Raw genomic sequence first — 12,843 nt, 5'->3', positions numbered from 1 at the left:
GTGGTTTAACGAATGGCCTGTACAGCTGCAACATGACCTCCAAACTCTGATACTAAATGATCTGACCAATAAAGAAAAGCATACCTAACACCTTCTTCACTATCCTACCTACCTGAGCCTTCACTTTCAAGGCGCAATAAACCTGCACTCCAAGGTCTCTTTGTTCAGCAACATTCCCTCGGACTTTGCCATTAAGTGCATAAATCCTGCTAAGATTTGCTTTCCCAAAATGAAGTTCCTTGCATTTAACTGAATTAAACTCCATCTGTCACTCCTCAGTCCATTGGCCCATCTGATCAAGATCTCGTTGTACTCTGAGATAACCTTATTCACTGTGCACTATATCTCAAATTTTGGAGTCATCGGCAAACTTATTAATGGTACCTCCTACCTTCACGCCCAAATCATTTATATAAGGATGAAAAGTAGTGGACCTAGCACTGATATTTGTGACACACCATCGGCCTCCAGTGTGAAAAACAACCCTCCTCAACCAACTTGTGTCTTCTACCTTTGAGCCAGTTCTGTATCTAAATGGCTAGGTCTCCCTATATTCCATGAGATCTAACTTTGCTAACCAATCTTCCATGAGGAACCTTTTCAATACCTCACTGAAGTCCGCGCAGATCACATCCAATGATCTGCCCACATCAATCCTTTTGCCACTTCTTCAAAAAACGCAATCAATTTCTTGAGACGTGATTTCCCACACACAAAGCCATGCTGACTATCCCTAGTCATTCCTTGCCTTTTTGAGTACATGTAAATCTTATCTCGCAGGATTCCCTTCAACAATTAACCCACTACTGATGTCAGGCTCACTCGTCTATAGTTCCCTAGCTTTCCCTTACCAACTGTCTTAAATGGTAGCACCACATTAGCCAACCTCCAAACTTCCAGCACTTCACCTGTGATAATCGATTATACAAATTTATCAGCAAGGGGCCCATCAATCCTGGGGATTTACCTGCTTTTATGCGTTTCAATACATCCAGCAAATCCACTTTTTTTAATATGGACGTTTTTGAAGATGTCACCATCTATTTCCCCACATTCTATATCTTCCATATCCTTCGCGACTGTAAACACTGATGTGAAACAGTCGTTTACTATCGCCTCTACTCCTGCAGCTGCACACAAAGGCTGCCTTGCTGATTTTTGGGGGTCCTATTTTCTCCCTACTTACCCTGTTGTCCTTTATGTATTTCTAAAAACCCTTTGGCTTCTCCTTAACCCTATTTGCACAAGCTATCTTGTGTCCCCTTTTTACCCTCCTGATTTCCCTGTAAGTATACTCCTCTTTGATTTATATTCTCAGGATTCTCGTGTCTATACCTGACAAATGCTTCCTTCTCTTTCTTAACCAAAACCTTCATTCGCTCGTCATCCAGCATTCCCTACACCCCCCAGCATTTCCTTCCACCCTAACCGGAATACTGTATGCTGTCTCTGGAAAGACGTTATCTCATTTTTGAAGGCTTCCCATCTTCCAATGATAAAGGTTTCTTTCCCTCAAAATGCAAACTCCCCAATTCCTGCATCTCACAAAACTGTCACTTGAAAATAATGAAAAAATAAATAACATTCTAAACGAAGGCTACGATGAGGTGAGCTCTGATCAGTCCTGTAGATCTGCAGATCACTGCCTGCATGTTGAGTGCTTTCTCCCAGAGCAGCACCAGGTCACTGTCAGGCACACAGACAGAATGGGCAAATACATTCACATCTGACCTCACATCTCCCAGCCTGGAAATCTGAAGTTGTGCACAGACATTCTGGTAAACATCTCCAAAATTATTCATCAAGATGGCCCAATCGTCTAATCAAAAACAAATCAGCCATTCACACTAAAACATCCTTCATGTCCCACACCCATTCTCGGTCCCATCCTGCAGGTTATATGAATCCTGCTCCCTCTAACCTCTGGCACGATCCCCGTCCCTTCCTACATTTGTACCATCCTCCATGTTCTGCAGGCCTTCCTACCTCCGTAACATGGCCCAGACTCGACAACTCTTCCTTCCTATGCAATGTTCCCCAGAAGGGCACTGGAGGATGGTGGTGTTTACAGAGTTAGGGAAGGATATCAGGACAGGAGGATTTTGCAGTTATTACTAACATTGAAGTGGCTAAAATTGCCTTCGGTAATTTTCAGTATTCATGCCAATAAAGGAGGTTACAGAGCGAAGGAGAATTGTAGGGACTGGAAGACGTTTCACAGTTTATGCATTTTGTGGGGGCTGGAGGAAGGTACCAAAATAAGGAGGGTTCAAGATTGAAGGATTCTGCAGAAAACCTCTACTGGGTTAAAGGCTGGATTATTGGTAGTGTGGAGTAACAGAAGAATCTTGGGGTCCACGTTCATCGATCCTTCAAAGATGCCAGCCAAGTTGATAGGGGTGGTACGAAGGCGTGTGATTTGTTAACTTTCATTAGCAGGGGGATTGAGTTGAAGACCGTTGAGGTTATGCTGCAGCTCCATACAACCCTGGTTAGTCCACACTTGGAATATTGTGTTATGTTCTGGTCACCTCATTAGACCTGCCCTCCAGATTGGAGGGCAGGTCTAATGAAGAAATGTTGGGGAAGCCAGGGCTTTTCTCATTGGAATGAAGACGGATGATAGCTGACTTGATAGATGGGTACGAGATGATGAGAGGCTAACATAGAGTGGATGGCCCGAGAATTTTCCCATTGTGAAAATGGCTATAACGAGGGGGCATAATTTTTATGTAATTGGTGGAAGGTTTATGGGAGATGTCAGCGGTAGTTATTTTACACAGAGAGTGGTGGGTATGTGGAATGTACTGCCAGCGTTGATGGTAGAGAGAGTTACATTAGGGACATTTAATTAATTTTTAGAAACGAACATGGATTATAGTAAAATGAATTTCTAAAAATGGAGAACTGTTCCCTGTGGTGTTCCACGGGGATCCGTGCTGGGTCCACTGTTGTTTGTGATATACATAAATGATTTGGAGGAAGGTATCAGTTGCCTGATTAGCAAGTTTTCAGATGACACTAAGATTGGTGGAGTAGTAGACAGTGATGGGGACAGTCAGAGAATACAGCAGTGTATAGATCGATTGGAGAGATGGGCAGACAAATGGCAGATGGGGAGTTCAATCCGGGCAAATGCGAAGCGATGCATTTCAAAATATCCAATTCAATAGCAAACTGGGGAAAATTGAGGTACAGAGAGATTTGGATATTCAGGCACATTGTTCCTTGAAGGTGACAACGCAGGTCAGTAAAGTGGTTAAGGCGGCATACTGCATGCTTTCCTTCATTGGACGGGCTATAGAGTAAAAGAGTTGGCAGGTCATGTTACAGTTGTATTGGATTTTGGTTCGGCCTCATTTGGAATGTTACGTACAGTACTGATCACCACATTACCAAAAGGATGTGGATGCTTTGGAGGGGCTGTAGAGGAAGTTCACCCAGATGTTGTCTGGTATGGAAGGGCCTAGCTATAAAGAGAGGTTGAATAGATTCGGATTAATTTTATTGGAAATACAAAGGTTGACTGGGGACCTGAATGATGTCTACAAATTCATGGGATGTGTAGACAGGGTGGATAGCAAGAAGCTTTTTTCCCCAGATTGCGGAACGCAGTTACTGGGGGTCACAAGCTCGAAGTGAGAGGGGAAAGGTTTACGGCAGATAAACGTGGCACGGTCTTTATGCAGAGGGTGGTGGGGGCCTGGAATGCGTTGGCAGCGGAGGTGGTAGAGGCGGGAATGATAACGTAATTTAAGATGTATCGAGACAGGTGCATGAATGGGCATGGAGCAAAAGGATACAAATCCTTTGAAAATAAGCAGCAGGTTTAGACAGAGGATCTGGATCGGCGCAGCCGTGGAGGACCGAAGGACCTGTTCCTGTGCTGGAATTTTCTTTGTTCTTTTATTCTTTGAATGGTCTGCAGGTTGGTTTGATCTTAGAGTAGAATAAAAATCGGCACCTTATCAAGGGCCGAAGAGCCTGTACTGTTCTGTGTTCTAATTAGGGATGGTCACAAAGGCAGGATGTCTGGAGAGGATGGGATCTGAATGAATTGATACAATTAGGAAGGTTTGCTCAGTGTGCCAGATGTAACAGAAACACCAATGGCCTGATCTGGAACAGATGACCCAGACTGGGAGGGTTGTGGGGACTGGAGGTGTTTCACAGGGAATGAGGACCATAGAGCCACGGGGTGTTACAGATGTGTGGAGAGATGTAGGGACTACAGGAGTTCATGGAGATGGGGAGTTTGGGAGGGATGGAGCAGTTTACACAGATATGGATGTTGGTAGGATAGAGTGGTTTACACAGACAAGACTGTTTTAGGTGAATGGAGAAGTTTAGAGAGAAAGTGGATTGTATAGACTGGAGGACCAAACAGAGATATGGAGGATAGTCATGGATGATGTGTATAGATACAGGAAGGTTTAGGTTCTGCAGGTTAGTTAGATACGGAGGGTGCGGTGCCTGACAGATTTTCCAGAAGGGCAGTAATTTTGGTTGGAAACCGTTTCACAGATAAGGGAGCATTAGTAACCTTCTCCAGAATGGTCAAAGTGGGAAGGGTTGTTGGGGAGGGTGACGTTTACACAGATAGAGGTGTAAGTGTTGGAGATGGTTATGGAGATGAGTAGTGGGTGGAGAGACTGGAGGAGATTACATTAATAGTGGGGTGCTAGTTATGGGGGGATGTTACACAGATAGTGAGTCTTAGAGGAACTGAAAGCCACATGATTTGGGGTGGGTTCTACAGGTTGGGAGTGCTGCAGGGACCTGAGAGGCCTTTTAGGTCTCCCCAGATTGATCATGTCTTTAGATTTAGATTTAGATTTAGATTTAGATTAGATTACAGTGTGGAAACAAGCCCTTCGGCCCAACAAGTCCACACCGACCCGCCGAAGCGAAACCCACCCATACCCCTACATTTACCCCTTACCTAACACTACAGGCAATTTAATATGGCCAATTCACCTGACCCTGTAGGACTGTAATAAGCTACATTGATACGGAAACATTAAAGACAATGTGTGCCTTCCTCTTTTCCCTGAACAGAGTGACGACACCTCTCATTGGCCAGGGATTCCTAAACCTGCTAGCAGTTCCATTCACCCTAAAAGGGACATACTGGGTTCTTGAGATCACACTTTTAAAAGCCTTCCATTTGCCAGTCATTCCTTTTCATTCAAACAGACTGACCCAATCGACTTTAGTCATGATTTGGACGTGCCAGTGTTGGACTGGGATGGGCAAAGTTAATAATCACACAAGGAGAAAGTGAGGACTGCAGATGATGGAGATCATAGCTGAAAAATGTGTTGCTGGAAAAGCGCAGCAGGTCAGGCATCATCCAAGTAGGAGGAGAATCGACGTTTCGGGCATAAGCCCTTCTTCAGGAATCTTCATTCATGGGACAGGTAATTAGAGAGCAGATAGTCTGACAGCAGAGGGAGGGAAACTGGGAACAATTCTGAGGGACAGGTTGAATCAATAACTGGAAAGACAGGGATCGATTAGTGATAGTCAGCGTGGATTTGGAAGAGGAAGATAATATCTGATGAAATCAGCTGAAATGTCTTTGAAATTACGATTGAAGATATTGATGAGGGCAGTGCAGATGTTGTGGTTTACATGGAATTCATTAAGGCATTTAACAAGGTTCCACGTGGAAGGCTGGTCCAAATGCGAAGAGACCATTGCATCAAAGGCAAGTTGGCAAGCTGGATACAAAATTGGTGGAGGATTCGTTTTGTGATTGAAAACCTTTGCCCAGCGGGTGTACCACAGGGATCTGTGCAGGAACCATCGCTGTTTATGATGTACATTAATGAGTTGGATGTGAAAGCAGAAGGCATCAACAGTAGGTTTGCAGATGACATGAAAGGTGACGGTGCTGTCCACAGTGAGGGGGATGGTCTCAGGCAACAGTCTGTAGGTTGAGGCTGCGATAGCATTTCAAGAGAGTCATTTCAATCGATGAGCCAGACAAGAACACAACAGGCAATGAGCGAAAACGTATCAATTAAGCTGCATTTACTTTAATGTAAAAGGCCTAACAGGTTATACAGATGAACGCATGGCATGGAAGGGAGCATGGGACAGGAATATCACAGGAACTACAGAAACACAGCTGAGGGAGGGGCAGGACAGGCAGCTCAATGTTCCAGGGACAGATGCTATAGGTAGGATAGAAGGGGAGGCAAGAGAGGAGAGGGATTGGTGTTGTTGTTCAATTAAAACGTCACTGCAGCGCTTAGAGAGGATATTCCTGGGGATCGGCCAGTGAAGCTGTATTAGTAGAACTGAGAAGTATGGCTGGATGACCAGTTTGATATGACGGTCCCACAGGCCCGCAGTAGTCAGCGGGAAATTGAGCAGCAAATACGTCGGAGATCTCAGATATCTGTAAGAATGATAGGGTTGTAATGGTCGGGGATCTTAACTTTCTAAACCTAGACTTGAACTGCCATAATGTTCACAGCTTGGATGGGAGAAATTTGTTCAGTGTGTTCAAGAAAACTGTCTCAGTCAGTATGTAACTGGTCCGACTGGAGAAAGGGATGAAACCTGACTTCCCTTCGGGAAACAAGGGAGAGATAGTGGCGGAAATGTTTGTGCGGGGGAACACTATGGCAAAGTCACCACAATTCTATTAGTTTTAAAATAGCGATGGAAAAGGACAGGCCTGGTCCACAAGTTAAAGATCAAAACTGGCATTGCCCCAGTCCAGACGGTATTGGGCAAGACTGTCCAAAAGTTGATTAATGGAGGCTATTTGCAAGTAAAGGGACGTCGGGCAAGTGGGATTCTTTCAAAAGAGAGATAAATTAATATTTCAGGGGCAGCATATTCCTGTTAGTGTGAAAGACAATGCTCACACAAGTGGGAAACACTGGATGACGTGGGATATTGAGGTTCTGGTCAAGACAAAAGGGGGCACATGTCCTATATAGCCAGCTGGATTAAGTCAATCCCTTGAAGAACATTGTGGATGTAGTAATACCCTTAAGAGGGAAACCATGAGGCCGTAAAGGGGAACTGAGAGAGCTTTGGCAGAGAAGGTTCAGGAAAATCCAAAGAGATTCTACAAGTATATTAACAACAGAAGATTAATTCGGGACAGAATGTGACCCCTTAAAGATCAATGAAGCCATCCGTATGTGAACCCACAGGAAATGGGTGAGATCCGAAACAAAAATTTCAAGTCAGAACTTACTGTGGAAAAAAACACTGGGGAAGCAGGGAAATAAACAATGATGTTTTCGAAAGAGACCACATTGGAGAACAGGAGGTGCTGAAGGTTTAAAACGCATTAAAATTAGACAACTAACCAAGTATAACCCCAGACATTGGGGTAAGTTAGGGAAGAAACTTACAATGATATTTCTATCACAGATAGCCACGGGTGGTGAACTGGGAGCCTGGAGGGTGGCTAATGTTGTGCCAGTATTTAGGAAAGGCTGCGAGGGAAAGCCAGGGACATAAACACCAATTTGCTTGATGTCAGTGGTGCCAATGAGATCAGAGAGAGCAAGACAAACAAACACAAAATGGGCTTAACAGTAGGAGACAGAGGATGGTGGGAAAGGGTTGTTGTGCAGACTGGGGGCCTTTGACCAGCGGTGTGCCATAAGGATCGGTGCAGGATCCACACGTATATGATTGACATAAACGAGAATATACGAATTATTGTTTGTAAGTTTGTGGATAGTAAAATACATGTTATATTTGGCAGTGAATACAGTTATCAAAGGTGATCTTCATCAACTGAGCCAGTGGGTCAAGAAATGAAAGATAGGAGTTGAATTCAGGTGTTGAGTTTTGTTAAGATAAACCAGGGAGGACTAACGCAATAAATGATTGGGCTCTGGACGGTGTTGTCTAACAGAGAGACACCAAGGGGTGCAGTTAGATTGTTCCTTGGAAGTGGCATCGCAGGTGGACAGGGCGGGAAAGCGGATTCGGCACACTTACCCTCATGGGTCAGAGCATTGAGTACCTGAGTTGGTGCATCATGATACAGCTATACAAGACATTGCTGGGACACCAGTTGCAGTACTCTGTCGAAGTCTGATCATCCTGCTTTAGGAAGCACATTCTGAAACTGTAAATGGAGCAAAGATTGACAAAGATGTTACTGATACTGGAGCGTTTGACAGAAACAGAGAGGCTGGAGAAGCTGGAAAGCAACATGGGTGGAATGAGATAGATTTGGCAGATAAGGTTAAGGAGAATCAAAGAGATTCTACAGCATACAAGTACAAAAACGCTACTAGAGAGACAATAGGACCACTCAAAGATCAATAAGGCCACCCATGCCTGGAACCACAGGAAATGGGCGCGACCCGAAATCAATATTTCCTGTCAGAACATTGTGGCAAAGTCGCAGTGGGGACCGTGGCAGAGATATTTGTATCATTACCCTTCGTATTTCCATTGGGTGTAGGTGGCTGAGGGGTGACCTTATAAAGGTTTATAAAAAACATGAGAGGTATATGTAGGGTGAATAGTGAAGGTCTCTACCCCAGTGTAGGGGAATCCATAACTAGAGGGCATAAATATGAGGTGGGAGAGGAAATACTTAAAAGCGACCAGAGGAGCACATTTCCACACAGAGAATGGTGCACATATTGAATGAGCTGCCGCTGAAGTGGTAGAGAAAAGTACAATTACATCATGGGAAAGACATTTGGGCAGGTACATGGAGATGAGAAGGTTTGACGGGATAGGGACCAAACGCAGGCAAATGCGAGTCGTTCAGGAACCGTGATCAGCGTGGACTGGTTGGATCGAAGGAACCGTTTCTGTTCTGCATGGCTCTTTCTCCAGTTATTGGAGGAGGAGACTACTGAGATAAGGCATGTTGAAGGCATTGAAGCAAGTTATAGAGTTAGAGATGGTAGTCTGGAATGTGTATATTTCAAATATGTGGAGGGACTATCAGGAAGGGAGGAGGTTACAGGGACAGGAACTGTTATAGGAGTTAAAAATTATTGAAGACTCTGGTCCACGAGACATTGTTTTTGTACAGTTGGGGAACACAGAGCAGAAAATCCCAGGCAGCATTCCCACACACTCATGAGAAACCTGCTTTCCCCTCTGTTATACTGATGTTCGCTAAGACATCACAGGCCTGGATTGATAATTCTGACACTCCTGATGCTGTCTCAATGCAACACAACTTACAGTAGGGCTGGTGATTGACCTGGGGTGTGTGTGTACTGTGCTCCCCCTCCAGAACTGTACCGATGTGATGTCTTGTTAGCCGATGTTTGGAGCCCTCTCGTTGCTCTCTGCTCTGTTCACTGTGAGTGATCTTACCACACTGCAGGATGTATTGAAGATTCCAGATTTCCTTGCCCTTTGTCTCTCTAGCTGACCAACTATCTCCAATGTGGTGATGGACGAGACATCCTGTAGTTGGGAAGTCTATTGAGTCAGGAACTTCCTGATTACCTGCAGGAGACAAAGAAATAGACAGGTTGGGAAATTAGACTGATGTAGTGAGGATTACACATGGAGAATGGTCCTGAGTAAAGCAGAGATCTGGAAAATCCCAGGCTCCATTCCTGGCCTGTGCTGCTGCGTCTCTCTGGAGTGGAGAATTCTGTTGCCTCAGGATCTGGAGTAGCTATAAGAGTGAGGGGCATTGACAGAGGCAGCAATTAGATCCACACAGTGAGGGATACCACATGGAGAGAGATACGTGTGATATCACCAGAGTGCTGGAAGATATCAGGCTCGAACAATCATGTCAGAAGGCCTCAGAATCAATCAATTGTGTGGGAAGAAGGGGGTTCTGTTTCATGATGGTATAACTGGTCAGGAATGAGCAACCAGTGAGCAGGCGAAGTGATGGCCTAGTGGTATTATTGCTAGAGCATGTATCCAAAACCTCAGCTAATGTTCAGGTGAGACATGTTTGAATCCCACCATCAGAAATGGGGGAATTTGAAAACAATACTTTTAAAGATAATAATTAATAATCCATAAATAAATATGAGACAATTGCTGATGTACAAAAAATACAAACACTTGTCATTTCGAGAAGGACACCTGCCTCACGTGGTCTGCACAAAATACCCACAGCAAAGTGTTTGTCTCTCAATGACCCTCTGAAATGGCAGAGCAAGTTACTCACTTCATGGGCAGCTGGGGCTGGGCAAGAAAGGCAGGTCAGACAGAGATACCGACATCCCATGAGTTAATAAAAACAATCCCGTTGCACTGGGCCCCACTGGAACCGTGCTGGGACCAGTGTCCAGGCCAATCATGTCGGTAGGTTTATGAACAGGACTGTAAACTGACAGAGAGGATGCAGGGACAGGGTTCAGGTGAAAGGAGCTTTCCAAATCCAAATAGAAAAGGTGAAGCTTCGGAACAACATGGGAATGTGGCTGAAGACAAACAGAAAGGAACAGGATGGGAAAAAGTTTAGTTAAAACAGTACATCAGTGAATCGGTTTGTGACAGGAAGTTGTGGGAAAGAGGAAGTTATGTTTTGTTTGGAATGGACAAAGTCTCTGCAATCGGGTAGATGGATTTGTGACACAGAGATAAAAGGGATTTAGACACCAGAGAGACATGGTTCCAGGGTTAACAAAAGGTGGAACATAAATATTCAATGGTTCACAACCTGGTGCAAACTCAGGCAAAATGGGCAACGCTAACAATAATGGACAACAAAGGCATTACAGAGAAAGCATTTGGCCTTAGATCATGAAGTAGAGTCAGTCTGAATGTAAACTCTGGCTACTACTTGCCAAGGACACAAGCAGCAGAACATTTTAGCCACCGAACAGCATTTCATTGCTCATCACTGCAATAAACAGGAATCAATTAGAGTTTTTAATAAAAGCATTGCGATAATTTTGGGAAACTTCAATATTCCCAAAATCTGGGGCATTCCCATTGACAAGAGCGATATTGGAAGAGGAGTTCAGAGATTTTTTTTCAGTGTTTGTTTGAATAACACATTGTGCAACAGGCTAGGGATGTAACTATCTCAGAGCGACCGGTGTGTGTTGAAACTTAGTGAATGAGTAATGTCACCTGGAGAGATCCCCTGGGAAATTGTGAGAAAGTGCAGTTTAAAGAAATATATAGTTTTAAAGTGAATCACAGAAAGGACAAGCTACAACTCGAAAAACAAAACTGCCAATTACATGAGTTTTAAAGGAGAATTGACCAAGGTAAACAGGTTAAACAGACTGAAATATGTGACCGCAAATGGACAGTGGAAAATATTTGAAGGAACAGTGTAAATCATTCAAATAAAGGACATTCCATTGAAACAGACATAACTTCAACAAGAAATCCCCACTGGTCCCTTACTCAGGACAAAAGGGATCATACTAGATGATGAGACTGAGAAGATCACCACAAAGTGCTTAAAATCCTGAAGTGAGAGAGTGTTTTAGGAGTATGTTTAAAAGGGATTGCAGCGGGTCTGCTAGCAGGGGGAGGGCATTGGGAAGGGGAAACATTGTAAGGGCATATTGAACCGATAGGAACAGGGAGAATTGAAGGTGCTGGAGGTGGTGAGAGTGTTACAGAGAGTGGTCAGGGCCTGAACGGTGTTACAAAGCCAGTACGGATTGCTGCAGCTGGATGGGTTTGCAGAGGTATGGAGGGACATACGTATATTTATTTATTCATTCATGGGATGTGGGTGCCACTGATTGGACCATCAATCTTTTCCCCCCACTGCTAATTGCCCAGATGGTAGCTCAGAGTCAGACTAATTGTTGTGGGTCTGGAGTCACGTGTAGGCCAGACCAGGTTAGAGTGTCAGATGTCCTTCCCTAAAGGATGTAAGTGAACTAGATGAGTTCATCCTGCTGATCAACAATGGTTTCATGCTGGTATTGCCAATGTCTTGTACAGATACAACATGACATCCTTCTCCTACTTTCAATGCTCTGCCCAATGAAGGTAACCATCCCAAACACCTGCTTCACCAGCCTGTCTACCTGTGACACCACTTTCAAAAGAACTGTGTACCTAAAGCCCTGGGTATCTGATGGACAACATTACCCAGGGCCCGAACAATAACTGAACAAGTCCCATCCTGGTTTGTTTCACCAAAATGGAACACTTCACATTTATCTCATTAAACTCCACCTGCTATTCTTCAGCCCACTATCCCAGCAGGACTGTTCATCCTGTTAAACCACAGATAACCTTCTTCACTGTCCACTTTACCACCAATTTGAGTGTCACCCAAAAAAAACTTACTTACCACAAAACCAATATTCCCATCCAAACCATTTATCCAAATGACAAACAACAGGGGACCCACTTCACCGCTGGTCACATGCCTCCAGTCAGAAAAACAAAATGTCTCTCATCACCCTCTCTCTCCTACCATCATGCCCAATTTTGTATCCAGTTCCCTCGCTCCTCCTGAATGCCATATCCTTTTACATTGAGCTTATTACCCAGTTCACCATACAGGCACAGAACACAGAACAGTACAGCACAAGACCCTTCGGCCATGATGCCATGCCAACCCTTTATCCGACTGTATGATCAAACTAACCTCCATACCCTTCATTTTATTATCATCCATGTGCCTATCCAGAAGTATATTAAATGTCCCGAATGCATCTAATTTTACTTCCACCACTGGCAGTGAATTCCACTTACCCACCACTCCATATGTAACGAACCTACCTCTGAAATCTCCCCTTAACCATCTGCGGTAATGAATTCAACAGGCCCACCACTCTCTGGCTGAAGAAATGGCTCTGCATTTCTGTTCTGAATTTACCCCCTCTAATTCTAAGGCTATGTCCACGTGTGCTAGTTTCCTCGCCTAACGGAAACAATTTCCTAGCG

This window comes from Chiloscyllium plagiosum, unplaced genomic scaffold (genome assembly GCF_037043375.1).
Source record: "Chiloscyllium plagiosum isolate Xiang-an unplaced genomic scaffold, Cpla_swu_hap1 HiC_scaffold_46, whole genome shotgun sequence".
NCBI classification, from domain to species: domain Eukaryota; kingdom Metazoa; phylum Chordata; class Chondrichthyes; order Orectolobiformes; family Hemiscylliidae; genus Chiloscyllium; species Chiloscyllium plagiosum.
This window is presented reverse-complemented; position numbering follows the sequence as displayed.